The 25069-nt window shown below is 40.7% G+C and overlaps 1 protein-coding gene and 1 pseudogene across 11 annotated transcripts in view; one reads left to right on the plus strand and one right to left on the minus strand.

Annotated features, from left to right (window-relative positions):
• The window catches only part of nvd (neverland), a 2324292-nt gene that overhangs the window by 690952 nt on the left and 1608271 nt on the right, over positions 1–25069 (minus strand). The window lies entirely within an intron of this gene.
• Positions 1–25069, plus strand: part of LOC137240991 (ubiquitin carboxyl-terminal hydrolase isozyme L5-like) — a 90329-nt pseudogene that overhangs the window by 52895 nt on the left and 12365 nt on the right.

Raw genomic sequence — 25069 nt, forward strand, 5'->3', positions numbered from 1 at the left:
TGTTAATGCAAGAGTTTGGATTATTTTTAACGTATTTCTTTTATTCCTTCTCAATTCTGTTGTGACCTTTTTTGTTGATTTATTCATGAATTTAGTAACTACGCCATGATCTATTAGTGTGGTTGAGTCTAGGCGTTATGGAAAGTGCGGCCCCCAAATAATCATGCACTTTCGTCAACCTATGAACATACGAAACCTAAAACAATTCAAATTCATCGTGCGACGTCAAAACTCGACTAGTGGATCGTTCCACTTACAGTTGTCCTATGTAACGAACTGTACCCATTGAGCATGTGAACTTATTCCTTCCGTATGTTCGGAACCTTCACCTTCACTTAAAGATTTGGGGGAATCTGTTGATCTTTGGGATATTATGTATATACTTATTTGAATATATTCGGCGCTCGTGAGGTAGTATCAAATGAACCTTTCTGGTCAATACTTCATCAATTGATAAAGAGTTAGGTGGGTCTGATCATTCTTTCAGAAATTGTTTGAAGAATGTCATATGTTAGAATTTTATTCAAAATGCAAATTTGTTGGCAAACCTCCCAATATGAGCATAAGTGCAATGCATTTGGTCGTAAGAAAAGGTTAATGAAAAGCATTCCGAGATGAAGCGCTCTTCAATCGAACTCTAATCTGGGGCGGCTTTGTGACAAATCTTGACTCGGGAAATTTTGACAAATTCCTGTTGGCCGAGTGCATTCAAGTTCTGTGGCAGACAACGGATTTGCGTAAGGGTTCTGATGTCATCGCTCGGGGTGAGCGAGTGACTTGGGGTTTGATTTTGAATATTAAACATAATTATTGTGTGGCAGATGGGGGATCTGCGTGAGAGCTTTTCTGGTATCCTCGTTATGGGAGAACGAGTAAGTGGGATGGTTTCTAGTGTCCTCGCTCTGGGTGAGCGAGTGAATTTGGGTTTGCTTTGTAAGCTTAAGGGTATAATGGGCTGAGTCCCTTTGGGTTCTGTGGCAGATAGAGGATCTGCGTTAGGTTAGGGTTGATTTTTTGAAACGAGGGATGGGGAGTAAAGGAGGGATTGTTAAGAGGAGCCCGTGGTCCTCTCACAATCGATCTCCGTAGGGAGAAGGATCAGTTTGACCAAAGGTCGTCTGACTTGACCCTTCTCGGTTATGAGGTCGACTACACGTACTCGGTTATCTTCGCCGGGGTGTACGTTGACGACTCTACCTAACCTCCATTCGTTGGAAGATAAGTTGTCCTCTTTAAGGACAACGAGATCTCCCACTTGTATATTTTGCTTGGGGTGTTTCCACTTCACACGCTTTTGAAGTTCGGATAAATATTCGGTTTTCCATCGCCGGCAGAAGGTTTGATGGAGGGCCTTGAGCTTCTGCCATCTATTTATCATGGAGGCAGGACTTTCGTTCGCATCCGGTTCTGGCGGCGCCAGAAGATGGCTGCCCGTGAGGAAATGTCCTGGGGTTAGTGGCTCCAGGTCCGTTGGGTCATTGGACGCCGAGCTGAGAGGCCGTGAATTTAGGCATGCCTCGATCCGGCACAAAAGGGTTTGGAACTCCCCCAGGGTATATTTATGGAGAGAAGCGACCTTTTTGAAGTGGCTTTTGAAGCTCTTCACTCCCGCTTCCCACAGGCCGCCCATATGTGGAGCGCCGGCGGGAATAAAATGCCAAGTTGATGCTTGATGGCTATACCTGGAGACTGTTTTGTCTCGGCTTTCTGCCAGGAAGGCTTTGAATTCCGATCGTAGAGATCTGGAAGCTCCGACAAAGGTCGTACCATTGTCGGAGTAGATGTTTTTCGGACATCCTCTTCTCGCGATAAAACGCGAAAAAGCTGCGAGGAAGCATGGGGTGCTCAGGTCACTAGTGGCCTCTAGGTGGATGGCCTTAGTGGAGAAACAAACAAATAGGCATACGTAGCCTTTGGACAGTCGACATCCCCTACCGCGGTAGCTTTTGATGTCGAAAGGCCCCGCGAAATCTACCCCGGTATTGGTGAACGCGCGAGTAAAAGTACTGCGTTCGCAGGGAAGGGTACCCATAAGTTGGGACTGCGCCTGCTTCCGGTGAATAATGCAGGTTTTGCAATTGTGGATGATGGCTCTGATCATTGTCTTGACCTTCGGAATCCAATACTGGGTTCGAATAAGGCGGAGCATGAGCTGGTTCTCGCCATGAAGGGAATCATAATGAATCATCATGACTGCAAGGCGAGACAGCCTGCAATTGTAAGGCAAGATGATCGGATGACGCTCGTTGTACGACATGTCTTTTGAGGCCCCTAGACGCCCCCTGTTCTGATAATATCATCTTTGTCGATGTATGGGTTGAGTGACAGGATTTCACTCTTCCGATCAATAGGTTCCCTATTTTTTAATTGCAAGTATTCTGTACCGTAGGATATTTTCTGACATACTTTTATTAGTGCTTGAGACGGTGCCTTAATCTCATCGGCTGAGATTATGCACGACTTTTCGTGGAATACTGTTTTAGTTTTAGGATGTGTCCTTTTTATAAATCTCCTAACGTAGGATAGGACTCTTAGAGCTCGTGGCAAGTCTGAAAAACGATCGAGTATATCTTCTTGTTCAGCCTGTGTGACGGCATACGACTGTGCTTTGACTTTCTTCTCCTCATATGATGTACGGTAGTCCGTTTCCTGTACTGGCCATTGGATGTTGTCCTCTTGCAACCAAGATGGTCCCTGCCACCACAACGAATTGTTGACCAAATCTGACGCTAGTAGTCCTCTGCTTCCTAAATCCGCTGGGTTAGATTCCGAGTCAACGTGAAACCAGTCCTTGTTACCGACCATGGATCTTGGTGATTCTATGTGCGACGAAGGTTGACCAAGTACAGGGCGGCTTGGTTATCCATGCGAGTACGATGGTTGAATCCGTCCAGAGGTGAAATTTTACTGGTCCCAAATGAATATTACGTAATATTGATTCCATCATTTCTGCGAGCAGCACGGCGCCGCAGAGTTCTAGACGTGGTAGGGAGATGGTCTTCACTGGAGCTACTCTGGTTTTTGCTAAGAGTAAGTGTATGAACACCTGATCGTCTCTTTTTACGCGCATGTATACCGCTGCAGCATATGCTTTCTCGGAAGCGTCACAGAAGCCGTGGATTTCTATGTCGTCTTCCGGTGAAAAATTTACCCACCGCGGTATCCTTATATTATCGATTTCACCATAATGTTGGGTGAAGTTTTTCCACCGTTCTAATGTATTTGGTGAGACAGACTCGTCCCATCCGGTGCCTTCTAACCAAATATTCTGCATTAATATTTTTGCCACTATGACCATTGGGGCGAGCCACCCTAATGGGTCGAAAAGCTTGGCGATGTCTGACAATATTTCTCGCTTGGTTAAATTTTCCGGATCCTCCAGTGGACCTGCTTTAAAATAAAAGAGATCGGAGTGCGCATTCCATCTTATGCGCAATGCCTTTACGGTGCTGGTGTCTTCGAACGCCAGAAAGTTTTCGCTTAATCCATCAGTTTTCGGGATGTCTTTTAGAACTGCCTCCGAGTTTGATGTCCATTTCCGAAGTGGAAAACCAGCTGACTGTAGTACCTGTCGTATTTCATCCCTTGCCTTAATGGTCGATGCGATGGTGTGTCCTCCCGCTAATACGTCGTCTACATACATGCATTCTCGCAGGATGCTCGATGCTGTTGGATGGGAATTTTCCACATCGTCAGCTAGCTGTAGAAGCGTTCTTATGGCCAGGTATGGAGCGCAGTTAACTCCGAACGTTACAGTCTTTAACTCGTAGAGGCCTATTGGTTCACTAATGTCTTTTCGGAAAACAATCCTCTGAAATTTGGTATGGTTGGCATCCATCCAAATTTGCCTATACATTTTTTCTATATCGCTATTGAAGACATATCTATAGAGTCTCCAACGCAGAATAAGAATTGGGAGATCTGCTTGTAGTATTGGACCAGGTAGGAGAATGTCGTTTAGACTGCTGCCATAAGCCGTCGGGCTTGAGGCATTGAAACCGACTCGGACTTTCGTCGTTATACTTTCTGCTTTGACAACGGCGTGGTGAGGCAGAAAGTAATTATTTGTTTCATCGGCTGCAACGACACTGCTGATTTTTTCCATATGTCCAAGAGTCTCGTATTCTGAGAGTACCCTAATATATTCTTTCCCTAAGTCCGGATTTTTTATTAACCGGGACTCGTTTCGATAATATTGAGAGAATGCGCGCTTAAGGGATCCTCCTAAGCTCAGCTCTTCTGAGTAGCCTTGCTTGAATGGGAGGGATACTATATACCTCCCATCTTCGTTTCTTCTTGTTGTTTCTTTATACAGCTGTTCGCAATATGCGTCATCTGCATTAATGCTTTTGCCTTTTGGCAAATTTTCTAACTCCCAGAAAGCTTTTAGTTGGTTGTCCAGCGCGACTTCGTTGTAAAATGACACGATGCTCTTCGTTGGATTCGGTGTTTCAATAAGACCGGTTAGTATCCAACCGAACACTGTCTCTTGGGCCAGAAGAGTATTAAGCACATTCTTTTTTAGACCGCTTAGTATAATTTGGGGATATATATCGCCACCAAGTATGAGGTCTACATCTTCATTGACGTAGAACCTCTTGTCTGCCAAAACTAAGTCTGGGAACGCCTGCATCGTCATTGTTTCGATATGGCAGGATGGTAGATTCCCAGTTAGTTTGGCTAAAATTAGAACAGTAGTAGTCAAGCCAAAGCATGGGTCCACTGGTGAACGTAGCTCGATGGTGGATGCCTCTTTAACTTGAGCAGATACTGCGTTGGTGATGCCTGAAACTTGGGCATGCATTTTCCTTGCCGGCAAATTGATTCTGCGTTTTAGTCTTTCTGTCATGAAAGAGCATTCAGACCCTGAATCAATTAATGCCCGCGCGGAGAAGTCGGTACCATTATGATGAATGTGTACGCGAGCAGTTCCTAATAGCACGCCTGTGCTGGAATTAGCATGACAGGATTTTACATTCTGCTTCGCAGAAGAATTTGGTTGCCCCGATTCCTGTCTTCTTTGTGCTTGTGCTGAAGTCGACGGGATATTATCCGCGTCTTTGAATGGATTGCGCCTCATAGGTTGCTGAACTGTATCCGCATGCAGGAGCGTGTGGTGACGAGAGTGGCAATAGGCGCAGTTGTACGAACTGGTGCACCTCGTCACTGTGTGTCCTGGGGATAAACAGTTCAGGCATCCCCCCGTGGATTTGATGAAGTTGATTCTCTCCACTGGGGTCAGGTCACAGAATCGGGGACAATTCCGTAACCTGTGTTCAGCTTTGCACATTTTACAAAAAACTCTAGATGTTGATTTTGAAGTAGGTTTTGATACCTTCGTTTGGAAGGCACCAAGTCTTTTTATGGGGGTTTCGGTTGGATGCCGAGTATTTGATGGCTTTTGGCCCTTTTGGGCGTTAGTGCCAGTGAAGCTAGACACTGTTTCCAGTGTCTGAAAACTATTTGATAGAAATTTGTCCATATCTTCCCATTTAGATATGTCCATTTTATGGTCTATGCTTTGTTCCCATAGAGCCAGGGTACTTTCCGGTAACTTTGTCGAACACAAAAAAGTTAGTATTGCATCCCAATTGGATGTGTCGATTTTGTGACACTTGAGGGACGATAGACAATTGTTTATATCGCTATGTAATTTCTTTAACGCGCTCCCACACTCACTCTCTACCTTCTTTAAATTAAAAAGAATTTGCAATTGCGTGTTGACTAATATACGCTTGTTTTCATATCTTTCGCAGAGGTTTTTCCAGGCCATATCAAACCCATCATTTGTTAGAGGGCATTTTTTTACAATATCTTTGGCCTCGCCCTGTGTCTTGTTGTTCAGATGGAACAATTTCTCCACCCCCTGTAGGTCGGAATTATTTATGTATATGGCCGTAAACAGGTCACGAAAGGTTGGCCATGATAAATAGTCACCTTTGAAAATCTCCGTGTCGCAAGGAGGGAGGCGGATCTTATGCCCGCAAGGTGTGACTGGGGGTGCTTGCTCCGAGATAGCACTATTTTCTACTTTTTTAAATTTCTCTGCCTCAGAAGATATTGTGGATAAGCATCGCATATATATTGCGTAGGTAGAGATCTGTTTTTTCCACTTCAACCTTCAATTTTATTATAAGAAATAAGTGCGCGCGTTGATATAAACTCGACGAAAAGTGTAAAAACTCAGTGAAAACTGTTGTAAAAAACTGTGTCGCTTGAACTAGTGAAAATTTAAGTGCTTGAAAAGAAAATGAAAATTGCCACAGCGGTGTGGCGTTAGATTTTAATATGAATGTGAGGTTATGTGCACCTCTTCCTTGTGCTTCAGCTGAAAAGTGTTTTTTATATTGCGACTATCCGAACGAATATGTTTCGGTATTCTCCCTATGTATTTTGATAGTTTGAAACATGGCACACTTACTGATGATGATATAGGTCTACGTTGGATGTTATCATTGTGTATTTTTGGTAAGCCGTATAGTCTTGGGGCTGTAGCTGCAGCACAAATTAATTGCTTTTTTAAATACAGACTAATATTCTTTTGTTTGTATATGTCGTTTATAATATTATTGTTTTTCTTTAATAATTGTTGCGTTGGGTTCGCCCGCATTCTTTTGTATATTTGTCCGTCTTGCAATAATTGTTCAATTTTGTTTTTGTAATCTACTTGATACATTATGACCGTTTTATTACCTTTAGCCGCGTTTGTAAGGATAGCTATGTTTTTGTGCTTCTTGATGAACTGTCTAGTGTCTTCAAAAATTTATAGTATCATTTTTTCTTTTGGGCTATTGCGTATATTGTTTTTAAATGTATTAATTTTTGTTGCCACATTGCATCTAAGTGCATCTTTTTCTCTGTCATCCCCTATTGCTTGAATACGTTGTTCCAGGTCTGCAATCAAGTAAATAGGAGAAAATGTTTTTTCTTTGATAATGGCAGTGCAACTTTTTCCCCATTTATAACAACCAACGGCTCTCTGGGGGTACAATTATGTCCGTTTTGTTCACAAACCAACCCTCATTATTTACCTTACAGCTTCTGTAAAATTCTTGGTCACATCATCAGTTGTGTTTGGCGGTATCCATCTTCTTCATTTTCCGTAATTTTCTTAGTTTTCGGGATCACTATCCACATGTCCGTTTTGGACGTTAATTATTGCAGCTGGTACCAAAGGCGGCATAGGAAAACATACGTGTCGATGTCTATGCCCATTTCTTTGTTGGCACAATTCGGAGCAATAAAAATCACCAGTTTCTATTTAGGATTTTGGTTATCCATTTAGAATTTTTTTAAGAAATAAATTTAAACACGTCAACTCGTGTGGGCCTTGCTACGTTTGGCGCCAATTAAGCTCACACTTTGGTGCGGAGCGTTTTTAAAAAAGAAACACGACACCTAATTGAGTCATACTCAAAGACAAGACTGGCTTTATTTTTTTTCTTGCTACTACTTATAATCTAATTGTAAATTTAATTTCACAATTCTACTGCGAATGACATCATTCTTACTACCACATAAATATTTGTTATTTACAAATTTCCAAAGTGTGACCTCAAAAGAAAGGATGTTTACATAATAAATTAAAAGTGCGTTCAAATTGTTTACAGCCAAAATGAAGCTGTGGCCGTTCATAAAAATGTATACAGAATAAATCTACATTTCCGTTTCAAGTTACATTTTTAGGGTGAAGCTGTTTCTATTTCTAATTTGAATTATGCTTACATTTTGTATTAAGCTGTCTAATGATTGGTGCAGTTAACATGCATGCTTTAAGCAGTGGCAGCGACTTGGCGATCGCTTGCTTTACTGATCTCCCTGCATACAATTGTTTTTGTTGTTGTACCAATAGAATTCACTGTGGTTGCATTCTTTATATGATTTCTCTTTCTTTTAGTTATTTGACTTCAGTGTACTTTTTGTATGATCCCGCTAGTCCCCAAATCAATGCTACATGAGGGTGTACCTTATTTCCATATTTATAATATTTTAAGTGCGAAATGAAAATATTTCATTTGAGTGCAATTATTCTATATTCAATTTGCTTTATAAAAATAAGTTTGTATGTATGTATGTTTTTATGATTAATAATTAAATTTATATGTACATAATTATTAAAATTATTCATTGTTTGGAAAATACATATATGTATTTACATGGAAAAATATGTATGTTGTGAGATTCAAAAAGTCCTCAACTTCTTGGATCCTCACAAAGTTCTAAACGTCGGGTCCAGGTGGGATGTTCCCTGCTATGCTGGAGTTAATCCCGGTGCGCCAAGCAACAACGGCAAGCGTGCTCAAAGCGCTAAAAGAAAAGGTCATATGCCGACTTGGTTGTCCGAAAACCTTCCTCACGGACAATGGGAAACATTTCGGCGGAAAAGCGTTAGCACAGTTCCTAAGCGACCACCGCCCATGGGATTGGGAGATTCCACAAATGGCATTTGCAGTAAATACGGTCAGCAAGGAGTGTACAAAAGCAACTTCAGCAGACATAAACTTCGGCGAAATAAAGCCACGTCAGAGCGGGCGCACACGGAGGGAGCAGTACCAGTGGCCAGCCAACCGAGCGAAAATTCAAAGGGTACCAATTCTTTTCGGCCCATATTTTACCGAATACCTTGATGGCCATGATGAAATCACAACCAGATGAAGATGGAAACAAAGAAGAAGAAGATTATATATGTAGTTTTCCAGCTTTACTGATCTATTAGGGTCAAGTGCAAATAAAATGTTATTTATTCCACCATTTAGCCCAACGTTTCGATAATTATCCTTATCTTCTTCAGGGGCGGTCTATATTTGTTTATAACAAAATACAAAAGACAAAAACAACATTAGAAATAAAATTACACGGTCTAAATTACATAGTTTCAAACAAAGTTTTGCACAATTATAAATTTGAATTTTACATGAAATATTACTTCACAAACAATTATTTATATTCACTCACATTGGTATTTAAAAAACGATTTTATTATTACTTTACAAAAAAATTAATTAAACGCTACCATCACTATATGGTAAACTTGTCAAACTAAAACTAATTATCTGTATCATAGGCATAATAAGTAAGTCGCGGCTATGTCTTGTGTATCTTCTTTCTTGTTCATTGCCTTTTCTCTGTTTTGCATTATTCTTAGGCTCTCGAGTGTGTACCTTGTTCTTTCTCTCGTCTCTTTGTCTATTATTTTTGTTGTTGTGAAATCTACTGTGTGTCTGTTGTTTACCGCGTGTTGTGATAACGCCGTGCTGTGTTTTTCTTTGTTGATATCGGCTTGGTGCTCTGCAAGTCGTGTGTTTAGCGCCCTCTTCGTAGTGCCAATATATATTTTGTTGCAATGTTCAGTTTCATTTCCTTTGCACTCTATTTGGTATACCACGTTACTTTGTTGTTGTATGTCGATCGGGCTTTTTGTTTTTGTAAAGAATGTTGATAGAGTGTGGTTTGATTTGTAAGCCAGTGTTACTTTTGGGTTTTTTGTTATGTGTTGTGCTAGATTTTCAAAAAACAACAAAAAACCCAAAAGTAACACTGGCTTACAAATCAAACCACACTCTATCAACATTCTTTACAAAAACAAAAAGCCCGATCGACATACAACAACAAAGTAACGTGGTATACCAAATAGAGTGCAAAGGAAATGAAACTGAACATTGCAACAAAATATATATTGGCACTACGAAGAGGGCGCTAAACACACGACTTGCAGAGCACCAAGCCGATATCAACAAAGAAAAACACAGCACGGCGTTATCACAACACGCGGTAAACAACAGACACACAGTAGATTTCACAACAACAAAAATAATAGACAAAGAGACGAGAGAAAGAACAAGGTACACACTCGAGAGCCTAAGAATAATGCAAAACAGAGAAAAGGCAATGAACAAGAAAGAAGATACACAAGACATAGCCGCGACTTACTTATTATGCCTATGACACAGATAATTAGTTTTAGTTTGACAAGTTTACCATATAGTGATGGTAGCGTTTAATTAATTTTTTTGTAAAGTAATAATAAAATCGTTTTTTAAATACCAATGTGAGTGAATATAAATAATTGTTTGTGAAGTAATATTTCATGTAAAATTCAAATTTATAATTGTGCAAAACTTTGTTTGAAACTATGTAATTTAGACCGTGTAATTTTATTTCTAATGTTGTTTTTGTCTTTTGTATTTTGTTATAAACAAATATAGACCGCCCCTGAAGAAGATAAGGATAATTATCGAAACGTTGGGCTAAATGGTGGAATAAATAACATTTTATTTGCACTTGACCCTAATAGATCAGTAAAGCTGGAAAACTACATATAAATTAATAAAACTGATCGGAAATTACCATGAAGAAGATTATGTATTATAATAAATTGTATGAAATATACTCGGTATGTTTTAAGACTAATGAAATGTAATTATTTTTACGTTATACAAATGAATTAAAAACGTGACATGTAAACATTAACTCTGTTAGATATTAATGGAATTACTCTGTATATTGTGGAGAGAAAAAAAAATTAATAAAGTGCGTCGACCACATGCACACAGAGCGACTGTAACGTAGGGTTACAATAACATAACCCCCCCCCCCCTGTACTTCCCTTTTTCACTTAAGCTTGACCCCCCCCCCCCCCCCTCCCCCCCATGTACTTCTTTTTCTACAGCATAGCCAACAACCACTCCAGATGGCGGGCGGCAACAGTAAAACCACCATATGGTAAATGGCCATATGCGACCAATGATGGTAGACCAATGGTGTGTTTCTTCAGCAAAATCACCACACAAGACAATCACCACAATAGTGGTGTATTTATTTCTCCAGCAGTTTGCGGCGCAAGCCGTATAAAAGCAGCGAATTTGCATTTTGCAATTCAGTCCTCGCATGTGAGCCAGCGGGAGTGGATGTCTTTTTAAAGACATACTTTTCCCTCCTGCTAGCTAGCTGAGTGGAAGGGGCGCTGTTATGGCTCGGGCCACACTTCACTTAGGTAAGGACGACGGGGGGATGCTTTCATGCTACTTTTCCCCGCGGCCTCCTAAGTGTTGTGCGGCTCGACGCCTTAATGACCATACATCCCCTTCCCCTCAGTCCTAGCTCCGGCTGGCTGAGTGGAAGAGGTGCCGTCATGGCGACGGGGAGGATGCCTTTGTGCTACTTTGCCCCCCGCGCCCTCCTAGGTGTTGAGCGGCCCGACGCCCTCATGACCACTCAACCCCTTCCCCACAGTCCTGGCTTCGGCCGTGAACCGATGCGTGTGCACGAGGGGCTACCGCTGTGTCTTTAAGGTGCACTCCCCCTACGCCCACGGACCGATACACGGTGTCTCGGCTGGTACAGTCAAGCCCTCCTTAAGCGCTTTCTGTCCAGTGTGCAAGTAGGGAGGCGGGGGTGTCCAGCGGTGAAGCCAGCACTAACTAGACCTCGCAGTCTCTTCCTTAGGTGACTGACGCGCCGACTATCTATCCTGCCGACGACTACCGATCCCGCCGATACCGCCAAAAACCCCGCCCGGAACACGCAGCCGCTGTCCTGGTAAACCCCGTCGCCAGCCTACTTCCCATCTCACGCCGGCCCTGGTACGCGTTTCGTAGCCCACCGCCGCTGCCGTCGCATCGTAGCCCCTCTGGTGACGCCGCTGCTACGACAACCGTTGGCCGTCCGCCATCCTACGGCCGTTAAGCCGCTGCTTCTATCCCGCACTGCTTCCATACCACCGTACCAATCCGTCCGTTACCCGACCACCGTTCAACCGCCCTGCCGATACCTCCTCTGCTACGACGACCATTAGCATCCGCTACCTCCCCTCACCATATTGTAGCGGAAAACTGCTGCCCGCCTAACACCTCCACCCGTGTGTGCGTGTGTTCGTGACACATAAATATTGTGTCTTTATTCAGTATGGGTTTATGGGACCTTTACTTGACTCTCGATTGACTGAGCGTTACGCCAGCCTTAGACAAAACCCACCTCATAAATATTTATTAGCTCTTGCATTTGTTCAAGAGGAAATGGTAATTGATGCATTCGGATTCATATTCGAAATGGAATTTTATGTTGATAGCGAAGAAAAGGAATATAATTCCGAAATACAAAACTTATTGAGCTCGAGGTAACATATATTGAATTGCCACTTCCTGGGACACAGCAACGTCGAAAGAAGTCGTGATAACCTCCGAAGAGACTTCAGGCCGAGAGTCCCGTCAAATTTGCGTCGTGCTCTTTTTAATTTTTCCTACCAGTTGATTGGACGACTCCGAACGGCATCTGCAATGCAGAGAGTTTTCACTGAGAAGCTTTTCATGGCAGAAATACTCTCGGAGTGCTTGCCAAATCACTGCGGAGGGACGATCCCGCTTAGATAAACTTTCTTCTAATTTAAAACAAGTTGTTTCTAAAATTTAACGTTGCTTTGCCCAGGCGGGTGCCAGGATCTTCAGTGCAGTAGGCGCAGCACTCTACCACTACACCACGGCAGCCACCAGGAAGCCGTTATAATATCGAATGGAATTACAGAATATATATAATATCACCAAATTGGATGAAGCCCGAACAAATGATTCCATCGGCGGGTGGCATTCGAAGTGCCTTTTGGACACACTTTGACATATTTCATTTCATAAATAAATAACAGGAAATAACAGAACAAAACTGCAGAAATTTTCAGCTGGAGGCGAGCGATATCGAAAACGCAAGAAAATATAAAGATTTCCGCTAGCGGTTTGCTTAGTATTGCAAATTCATTTGAAATAGATAAACGCGCAAACGATTTAATTAATTCCATACTCGCCATTGCACACAATCTAAAATTCTAGACTTTATTACTTTCTCTTTATACATAAAGCCTCCAAATAAACAAACCTTTCAGAGTTTTGAGGAAATCTAAATATTTTCTCTGCGTCTGTATACTTTGTTGTGGATTAGACAAGTGTGATAACTACTGCATAGACGTCAAAATTACAAACAGAACCGATCACCAAATTTTTAATTGACTATCGTGGTCTCATTCTGTATCTCTTTCTATCACCCGCTGAAGACAAACGGCCCTATACGCTGCCGTATTGAACATCCTGTCAAAACGCTTAAAAGTAGCCATCTTGAACATCCTGCCAGGCAGTTGACAGATAAGATATCACACTCGTTTTATCCACAATGGTATACTTTCTGATTTTTTTTATTGCAGCTTAATTAAGCCTATCTATTTATCTTTATAATGTATATATATATATATATGATGTAATTCTAACTAATTAGACTAACATATAATTCTAGCCTAGTTATATCTATGAACTACTGTATAGTGATGAACTGTGGCAGACCTCCGAATCATTCCAACCAAAGAAATAAATAATAAAAGCAATGCAGGTTAATTATGTACAAAATCAAAAAGAAAACGGAAAGACTTAAATAGTAAAAGGAAATGGTGAAGTATATCTACAAACTACTATCTACAATGGCAATCTTAACTATATATAACCTATACAAATTTATAAAATACATTATGTAATAACAGAATTAAAATAAATCTAGGGCCTACGGGTATAGAATAATACTTATATATATTTTTATAAATTATATTTTTTTATAAATTTCGCAGAGATTCCATCTGGGCCATTGGCGGACTTTACATTCAAACTATCTATCGCTTTTTTAACTTCTAGGGTACTACACTCTGCTAAAGTGAATGGATATCTCATATTATTAGCTGGAATATCTATGAAGTTGTTTGTGTCTGGCATTTCAACAACTGTGACAAAGTATTCATTGAGACTATTAGCAATCTCAATGCTATTTGTAATAGTTTTATTTTTATGTATAATTTGGCTGATATCAGTAACATTATCAACCTTCTTTCCCTAAATAATTTCCTTTATAATTGACTACGTTTTATTTCCAGAATGTATGTTTTCTGTTATTTTATTATCAAAGTATTGTTTTTTCAAATAGTTGGTCATGTTTCAAACTTTAATTTTTAGTGAGTTGTACTGACTTTCATAAAAGAGATTGTTCCTATACTTCATTTTCATTTTATAATACTTACATTTATCTCTAATCTTGTTAGCAAGCTCTGAAGTCATTCATGGATTCCTGCAGTCATGTCTTGATTTGTTTATCTTTTTTGTATATTGTTTTATACAATTTGATAAGGAGACATTGAAATCACTAAAAGAAGAGCTTTGTATAATTTCATTCATTGCACCAGTATTTTCAGAGGGACTATTGTCAAATACCTCCAGCAGCCTAACATTATTATCTTTAATAAATTTTTGATTCATCTCTATGTCAATGTATATTAATCTATGATCTGAAATCGGATTATCTTCCAGGGAAAAGAAATAATCATAGCTCAACTTATCTGATAAAACGTGATCAATTATATTGCCAATGGAAATTTTCTTTCTTGTAAACATTTCTATATTTCTATCATTTACATGGCGGCCACCGTGGTGTGATGGTAGCGTGCTCCGCCTATCACGCCGTATGCCCTGGGTTCAACTCCCGGGCAAAGCAACATCAAAATTTTAGAAATAAGATTTTTCAATTAGAAGAAAATTTTTCTAAGCGGGGTCGCCCCTCGGCAGTGTCTGGCAAGCGCTCCGATTGTATTTCTGCCATGAAAAGCTCTCAGTGAAAACTCATCTGCCTTGCAGATGCCGTTCGGAGTCGGCATAAAACATGTAGGTCCCGTCCGGCCAATTTGTAGGGAAAAATCAAGAGGAGCACGACGCAAATTGGAAGAGAAGCTCGGCCTTAGATCTCTTCGGAGGTTATCGCGCCTTACATTTATTTTTTTTTAAACATTTCTTGACATAAACTATTCAAGCAGATGAAGCCGTTACTGTAGATGGTGTTGAGGTAGTTAACAGTTTCATTATTATTATTTAGCGGATGTAAATTGAAATCACCAATTATAATAAAGCTTTTATATTTCAAAACTTCGTTTTCAAGGAAACTGATAACAGATACTGTATCTGAAGCACAATTTTTATATACGAATGTTATGCGTAAACCAATTTCAATTAATTTTATTGCTAGAAAGCTACTATACTCATATTCTAGAGAGGAAACTAACGTAGAGGCAATGCTTTCATCTACAAAAACCAAGCAACCACTTGCTCGATTAGTTTCTCTGTTTGCGAAATAAGCAATGTAATTCGGAATATTAAAATACTTATTTTCGTTACTATATATCCAAATTTCGCTAGTGCTATTATATGAATTGGTTTACCCATCCTCCTCTTTTCGTCAACAATGTCATTAAGTTGATTTGTTTTGTTTCTTATGCTTTGTATATTCATGTACAAGATATTAAGATTAAAATTAGGAATGTTATGAACAAATATTTCATTATATTTATATATCACATTTGTAGCTATAGGAGCATCATTTATTATATTGAAACTATCCATTATGTGTAAATACAATAACTAATAGATGTTTAGAATTATGTATGTATGTATGTATAGAGTTATTTTAGTTTCTTGTTTTCTTCTTTTCTAACGAAAACTTTCGCATCTCTCACCTACACAAATTTGTACTTTTTTTAAAGCTTCTTGCTTTGCTTTTTTAAATAAATCGCTTAACTCTTTTTCCATCATGTGATCGAAGTTAATATTTTTTCCTCTCATATTTGTATTGGGCAGTATCTCAGACACATCTAGTTGTTTCTCTTTTTTCCTGAATTCCATGCATTTCATTTTGAATTCTTCGTTTGTCATTTTAAAAGGCACGTATTAATTGTTTTATAACTTTTGCAAATTTTACCCAAAATACACCTCACATGTCAGCACAATCATTATTCAAATTACCTAAAAACATAACAAATAAGGGAGATGTTGTCAACAAAGCAGTATGAGATAATAAAGAGTTTTGGAGAGAGGATGTATGCGGCAAGAGGAATAAATAAAGAAAAATTACTAATAATATAAATTATAATTTTTGGCGACCTTTTTTACTTCAACTAATTGTCCTGTTTTGCTGGCTCGAGGTCCGTGTTTTATAAATTAAACACAATTATTTCTTTTTTTCAAAAACCGATATATTTCGATTGCTTTACGGCAATCGTCTTCAAGGTTACAGAGTTAATAAAAACATAATAACAACAATTAACAAATATACATATCAAACATTTAACATATTTACATACTTTTCTTGACACGTTTGCTCTGTGCGACGTGGAGTATGGTACTGCCTTTTACTTAGCAGGTGTTTGTAAATATGAGCGGAATGGTCCACATCACTCTTATAGTTGAGTCGTATGTTTGTCGGTACGTTGATAATATGTAACATTTCAAGAGTAAATCGTTTATTATAGTGTTTTTCTTGTTGTAGTATTTTGGTCTCGTCAAAGTTAGGTATGTGGCCGCTAGTTGCACAGTGGGCCATGAGTGCAGTTTTGTGATTATTTATTTGATGGCATTGTTTTAAATCCGATTTGTGTTGTGATTATCTTGTTTTTAATTTTGACTTGGTTGTACCGACATAAATGTTATTGCAAGTTTCCCCAACATTGCCTTTACAGGGAATTTTGTATACAACGTTGCTTTTGTCCATATTTAACATATTCGATTTGGTTTTATTGAAAATACTTTTTAATGTGTTAGAGGGCTTATGTGCTATTTTTACGTTATCTTTGTTATAACAGTCAGACTTGGCCAGACGCTCCAACAGTTGTGGTACATAAGCCAGCGACTTAAAAATAAATGGTTTCTCGGCGTTTTGAATGTTTTTTGGAAGTTTAGCTTTTCTTATTAATTTTTTAATTGTGTAGTTCGGAAAATCGTTATTTCTTAATATTGTGAATATTTCTTTCTTTATTTCATCGTGGTATACTTCGTCCGAGGTGTGCAGCATTCTACGTATACAGCCCATTGCTGTATTAATAATCATAGATTTAGGATGCTTTGAATTAAAATTTATTATTAGTCCTGAAGCTGTGGGTGTTTTATACCACTTTAATTTAAGTTGATTTCCACGTCTATTTATTTCGGAGTCCAGATAAGCTAATGTTCCATTATTTTCTATTTCTAAAGTAAATTGTATACTCTTATCAAAATTGTTAAGTGTGTCCAGTGTATTTTGTACCCCATTCTCACGTACTATGGCGAAGAGGTCGTCGACGTATTTTGTAAGTAACCTTGGCTTGTAGCGTAATTTTTCAATAATATAAATTGAAAATAATCTATTTACTAAAGAGAAAACCATTGTATTAGAATGCATGTATAAGTGAAAATATTGCATCAAGTATCATCGTTGTTGTTACTGCAATTCGGTCAGCGCCCTTCTGTCACTAATTTTTATTGCTTCGCCTTCCTGTAGACTAGGCACATACACATCTCCGCGCAAAGGGAAGACAGAAATAACCCGCTTCTGTTTTTTTAGTTGTAGTGCATGCTGTGGTAAAATGAGCACACGATCTACATATACACCGCAGTTTCACACTCGACATTTAACATAAAACTCTGTATCCCCACACACACACCTACAGGCATACACAATGTAACACCACACAAAAGGAAACGTCAGACACAATTATAACAAAAAGACACAAAAAATTCATAAGTTTGCGATAAGCGAAGCGATCACACGCATATAAACCCCGTACTCACGCAATAAAATTTTGAATTTTGAGTTTAATCTCGGTTCATATTTTCCGAAGATTTAGATACGCGTAAGTATCAAGTGCTGTGCGCAGCCCCTACGTCCCTTGGAGCGACATATAGTGTACCCCAACCCCATGCCTATTTATTTATGGTCCTTCGGGCCGTAAAGTAAGGCACCTCGGAAAAAATAAATAAACTAAAAATACTAATTAAAAATAAAACTGCAGTGAACACACATGTATGTACAAACAATACAGTCCACTTAACAAAAAAACAACATACTTGGTGACAACATATAAAACAAAAGTGAAAATATTAAAACAACTATATACATATTTAAAATAGTTCGAAAAAAAATATATATAAAACTAACACTTAAAGATAGATACGAAAATACAAGAGTACTGGTCGATAAACAAGTAACAACTTTAATGAGTTTACTGAAAATTCAAAATGAAACAAGTGAAGAGTTTATAAAATTACAGTCCACTGTAACTGGAACAATCACTTACGTCCCGAAAGATATGCCCAACACGGCAATGAAAGACTTCTTAACTACCCAGTACGAAATAGCAGAGAGGGTGGATACAAAGCTATCTAAAAATACCCAACATGATTTTCAAAGAAGTTTCACAAGACCCCAAGCCAGTAATCAAAATCCCAATAATCGAAGCTTCAACCGATCGCAAACATATGCCACCGAAAATAGATATGCGTCGTGTGAATTGTGCAGAGGAGGTCACCCTTTAAGATCTTGCGAGAAGTTCAAGAAACTGTCGATAAGCGAAAGATACAATTGCGTGAGGAACAACCAGCTTTGCATTAATTGCCTAGCTCACTCCCACCTTGTAAAAGGCTGCGACAGTAAGTTTAACTGTGTATATTGTCATAGGAGGCACCATTCGATGCTCCACATGAATAACAATACAAATTCCCCTACACCAGTTCACACACCAGTAGAACAACAGGGCTAGTTGCTACAGCTAGATCCGAAAATAATGAGATGCAAATAGAAACAGAAACCCCCTGCTGCTCTAATACAATAAATGTACAAGCTCTTCATGCAAACAATGAAAGCAAAATTCTGTTGCCGACTGCGATAGTCTCCATCGAGTAGCGAGGAGAACTGTTCAAACGAAGAGCTATAATCGATCAAGGGTCACAAATTTCGTTTATCTCGTTAAAGGTACAAAACCGGTTAAGACTCCCTACTCAAACATCAAACTCTAAAATTTCAGGAAGGGGCGGAAAAGCTACACAAAACTCTAACAAAATCTGATCACTAACCCTGGTTTCCCCCGATGCTAGTATAAGAATAGCAGCACAAGCGATTGTATTACCACAACTTACGAGTATGCTCCCCAGCTATAAGCTAAATAGCAAAGACATAGACAAATTTGCACAACTCAATTTAGCCGACCCCAGCGGCCACACCCCGGTCACATAGATATCCTATGAGGCAGCGACCTCATACAGCAGATAATGTTAGATGGAATTTAGAAGTTGTCAAAAAAACCATATTCGGATGGATCCTAAGTGGTCAAGTAACGGTACAGATATCCGCTTGCACAACTCAAAATGAATATATATCAAATGAACATCTCAATTCCCAATTTACAAAGTTTTGGGAATTAGAAGAAATCCCCCCTACAAGTCATTACCCTCCGAAGACAAAGCTTGTGAAGACTACTATGCAGCCACAATAACGCGCGCAGAAAATGGTGGATACATAGTACGACTCCCCTTCAACCCAGAGTTGCCAGACTCTGTCGCCTTAGGTCGCTCCCGTATCTCTGGGCTTCAGCAGTTTTTAAGCATGGAAAAAAGCCTACTCAAAAGAGGTGAATTGAAATCAATGTATGATGATGTCCTGGAAGAATACCTCAGACATATTCTTGTGCATAAACACGATCAAGATTTCCAACGCATCGTATTTCGCAATTCACCCAACAGCCAACTGATTGATTACAAGTAAAGTGTTACAACCCCAGTGTTAAAAACACAGACTTATGTAGATGACATATTGTCAGGAAGCCACAGTCTACCAGTAGCATGCGAACCGGTATCCCAGTAAATAAAAGCCCTCAGTTCGGGTGGATTCCCCCTTAAAAATATTAATGCAAATCACACAGAAATATTGAAGGATATAGATCGTAGCCACATTCTGGACTCAAATTTCCTAGTTTTTGAAAAGGAAAGTACAATTAAAACCCTTTGCATACAGTGGAATGCGATTACGGATAAATTTTCGTACACCCTTGAGTCAATAGCTGCCATATCCGCAACGACAAAAAGACAAATTCTCTCATCCCAGGATGACTCGCGCCAATTATGATACAAGCTAAAATGCTGATACAGGAATTATGGCTAGACGGAACTGATTGGGATGACTCAGTGAAACCACTTCACTTGGTGAAATGGTCCCAATTTGCTATCAATTTGCAGTCCATCTCCGATATACAGATACCTCGATGGGTAAACTTCTCTCCCGACCATAGTCCAGATCCGCGGCTTTTGTGACGCCTCAGAAAAAGCATACTGCGCCACGTTATACGTGCGCAAACAACTTCATGGCAAAAAACCAGCCAATTGTTAGTCGCAAAAAGTAAGGTCGCCCCTCATAAGACCGTAAGCCTACCACGGCTTGAGATATGTGGCGCCCTCCTTCTGGCAAAGTTAGTCTCTACCATACAAGCTCACTTCAGCCTCCAAGATCGACAACTTTATCTCTGGTCTGACTGTGAAATCGTCTTAGCCTGGTTAGAAAAACCACCCCATACGTGGAAAACGCACTGCCCAAATCCTTGATCTAATAGGACCAGCCACCTGGCGACATATAGTCAGTGCCGAAAATCCCGCTGATATTGGTAAAAGAGATTGAAGCCCCACAACTATCCACCTCCTCCCTTTGGTGGAACGGCCCCAGCTGATTATTAGACTCAACAGAGGTCTGGCCGCATTCTCCCGCTCCCAATGTGATACCCCCAGAAATCCACTTTGGATCACCACCACTTACAGAAAGCAAAGATATCTCTCATTTCTGCCACCCAATCGCGGTATTTCAGCCGTGAAATATCAATGCTCAAAGCTTCTAAACTAATCGATAAGAAGAGCGCGCTTCTGGTCCTTAATCCATTTCTGGACACCAAAGGCCTTCTTCGTGTCCACGGCCGTCTAGCGAAGTCCAATTTCCCATATAACGAACGGAATCCAATAATAATACCGGAGAAATCCGCTTTTGCTTCTATTTATTTAAATTTTCTCCACATTTCGATGTTACATGCCGAGCATCGCCTCATGCAACAAATGGTCCGAAAAAAGTTCTACATCCCCCGCTTAAAACCGCAAATGAAAAAATTCATAATTATGTGTAAAATTTGTGCTATACACAAGCAAAAATGCGCACTCAGATCATGGCACCCCTTCCTCCAGGAATCTGCAATTTCACTCCGTCCTTTACCACCACTGGTGTTGATTTTGCTGGGCCTTTCCAGATAAAAGCTTCCAAGTTAAGGACCTCCACCTCTACAAAGTGTTATGTGGCCGTCTTTGTATGTTTCACTACAAAAGCGGTACACCTCGAGCTTTGTTCTGATCTGACAATAGCGGCTTTTCTCGCGGCCTTCGCCCGTTTCGTAGGGCGGCGGAGATTTCCCGCTAAAATCATGAGCGGCAACGGAAAGACCTTTGTCGGAGCCAAAAGGGCAACCGAAAGACAATTCTTCAAATTCGCGGAAGAAATCTCCCCCGAAATAGTAACTAAATATGCTCCCCAGGGTATTGATTGCCAATTCATTCCGCCTAGCGCCCCTCACATGGGTGGCCTATGGGAATCAATAAAAAGTTTTAAAAAGCATGTCAAAAGAGTCGCTGGAAGTCATAAGTTTAATTTTGAAGAGTTTACGACATTACTCACCCGAATTGAAGCCGTGCTTAACTCACGGTCCCTCTCTGCGCTCTCGAAAGATCCTTCGATTTCACAGCCCTCACACCTGGGCATTTCCTAATAGGAGCACCACTTTCGGCCACCCCGGAGCCAAGTGTTGATTCCCTTTCTCTTATAAACCGATGGGAACGAGCCAAAATCCTCCAGCACGAGTTCAATCGCCGACGAAGGAGGAATATATTATAGATCTCCATAAACGGTATCGGGGGAAAGACACCCAGAAAGCCCCTAATGTCGAAGAATGCGTCCTTATAAAAGACGAATGTCTCCCCCCAATGAATGGCGGCTCGGTCGCATAGAAAAGGTACATCGTGGCCCCGACGAGCACATCCGAGTAGTAGACCTCCGTACACAAACCGGTACACTTACCCGACAGCTCGTTAAACTATGTTTCCTTCCGAGTACGTCGAACGCCGATTGAAGCCATAATACGTAAAATACAACTTATAAGTCGCGATTGAAGGCATAATACGTAAAATACAACTTATAAGTCGCGAGCTTACAACCCGTCAATAATAAACCGATAACGTATAGTCGAACCTCACTTCTTTCTTGCCAAGCTTATTACTTACCTCCAACCGGCGACCCCATATAAAGCACGAACTCTCTTCCTCTCCCTACAGAGATCATGGATACCGAAATGACGACAACCTCCCCATCAGGTCCATCTGGAAATACCGTTTGATGACGCCTTCAGCTACCAGCTGCACGCCCGAGGCTTAACTACGAACAGCCCACCGCTTCGCCAACACCAGCCCCACGTAACCGTTCTCCCAGGGCCGCCCACCGGAGTTGGCAAACTTAGCACGGCCGGCCCCAGAACAAGCTCACGTATCTCATCGCCCTCCCTTACGATGTGGGCTGTGCAGCCGCCCACATGCGATCCGCCTGTGCCCAATATTCAGGACCATGCAGCCATAGCAACGTCGACAAGTGGCAGCCGCAAACAATTACTGCCTCAATTGTCTGGCACAGACGCACACTGCCGAATCATGCACGTCGGAGAATGTATGTCAAATATGCTACCAACTGGCAGCCTCCGAGCTAGCCTAACCAATCGACGCGAACCGAATCCAACTTCAAGCGCCCAGCAACGCGGTAGGCGTCAGCTACCCGCAGCTATCTCACGACGCCGCCATATAATACGCTATCCAGCTCCGCAGCAGTATCAACGTCCCCGTCCCGGATCGCATCACCGACACGTCACCGGACTGAGCAACGTAGTGGAAACGTTGCAGCCACTACAGCGTTTGCTAGGCTAATTTTTCGCCTAGGAGGCCCAGATGGTTAAATGAGCACACGGTCCACATATACACCGCAGTTTCGCACTCAACATTTAACATACAACTCTGTTTCCCCACACCTACACGCATACACAATGTAACAGCAAACAAACGGAAACGTCAGACACAATTGTAACAAAAAGACACAAAAAATCAATAAGTTTGCGTTCAGCGAAGCGTTCACACGCATATAAACCCCGTGCTCACGAAATAAAGTTTTGAAGTTTGAGTTTAATCTCGGTTCATCTTCTTCGAAGATTTAGATACGCGTAAGTATCAAGTGCCGTGCACAGCCCCTACGTCCCTTGGAGTGGGGTTTAGTATGCCACAAACCTATGCCTATTTATTTCTCGTGGTTGTGCTCGGTAAGGCATTCATGCTCAAAGATTTTACTACTTTCGGCGTGCCCAATATCATTAAGAGCAAATTGTCTCTTGCAATTGATCTTAAAATCAAAGAGCGGTCAGTGCGAATTTAATTTTATTATTATGGGCGAGCAACCAGTTTTGCTCTTACGAACGTGAAAAGCAGAGCGTATTGGCGGTGCATTTAATTAAATTTTCATAAGAAATTTGGGGAACTCCACTTATCAATACGTCTGAAAGCAAACCATTATTTTGCCATTCATTTATTTGAATTTTTAGAGTGTTTATTTCCACTCTAAGCTGCCTGCACTCGCTTTCCGCTGACTCACCACTAGTTTCCATACATGAATAACTATTTTTTAAATTCGCGATCTCTGCCGCTAACACACCAACCCTCTGAAAAACCCGCTACTCTGATTCTCTTAAGTTTTCTTTTATACGCTCCGTCAATTCCTCTAATATGCTCTCCTTCGACATAATCATTTTTGCTTCAAGGCGGGAAATTTCACTTGAGATTGGCGGTGGGCTCTCAAGTTTAGAAGGTTTTGCGAACGTTGGTTTGAGATGAGGGGAAGAGGAAGCCGTTTGCCATGTAATTTTTGGTTCTGCTGGAGCCATATTCATACGAATTTTTTTTAAAATGATTATTAATTTGTGGTAAATATTACAGCGAAACTGCACAGATGAATTCCACGCAGTAGTTACAAACCCATTTACAAAAGAATTAACAGCGTATTTACAAAATTATAGAGACAGATTATTTAAATAAAATGCTATTTTATTGCAGCGAAGCGAATCACACGTCTACTCTCTTTGCATACTTCTTTGTATCTTTTACATATTTGATGCTACTCTTAAAGTACGCAGGCAAATTATCGAATTTTATTTCCTTAATAAATTTCACAATTAGACAATTAGAACCTACATAGTTATATCTATGAACTACTATGTAGTGCTGAACTGTGGCAGACCTCCGAATCATGCCAACATTATTTTGATGGCATTTATCTCCGGCTTGAAGGCCTTTTACGCATGTTCGTTAAGCACGAAGGCGACATCCGAACGGCGATGCATTGATATGATCGAGTGATGCCTTGCAGTATGTGCATCGGCGACTTTTACCCATGTTCGTAAAGCGCGAAGGCAACATCCGAACGGCGATGCACTGATATGATCAAGTGATGCGTTGCAGTATGTCCTTCGGCGACTTAAATTGTATGCGCACGAGAGCTTGAAAAATAAAGTGCTTGGAAGGCGCTTGTGTCTATAACGTACACAATATTGCTACGAGAGTAAATGTTGGCATCATTTTGTTATCAGCAGTAACCATGTTGCTAACAGCCTAGTAACATTGACGAATGCCATGCACCTATGTGTTTGTTTTTTTTCTGGTATGTATGTGGATGTGTTTTGGTACGAGGATTGGAGCGTGTGAATGCATTAGTGTCAGCGATCAAGGAACGAACCAATTGTATATGTGTAGGTGTTGGTTTGGTGGAGCGGTAAGCGTGTGAATGTATGAGTGCATAAGTGTATAGATGGAAAATTCGTGGGCTGAGAATTGTGGGTAAATTCGTTTTAACCGCTCTACAACGCTTTAGTTCACGCTCGCTCCCTCGTCCCCCGAGCCACCGCCATAAGCCTCGGCAGCAGAGTCACGCATAAATTCGACGTTGGCCACAGCAAAGTCACGCAAGCATACGACGTTGGCCGCAGCAGAGATACGCTTATATACGACGTTGGCCGCAGCGGAGATATGCTAACATACGACGTTGGCCGCAGCAGAGATACGCTAACATACGACGTTGACCGCAGCAGAGTTACACAAGTACACGACGTAGGCTGCAGCAGAGTCACGCATAAATACGA

Source organism: Eurosta solidaginis, chromosome 1 (genome assembly GCF_040869045.1).
Source record: "Eurosta solidaginis isolate ZX-2024a chromosome 1, ASM4086904v1, whole genome shotgun sequence".
In the NCBI taxonomy this organism is placed as follows: domain Eukaryota; kingdom Metazoa; phylum Arthropoda; class Insecta; order Diptera; family Tephritidae; genus Eurosta; species Eurosta solidaginis.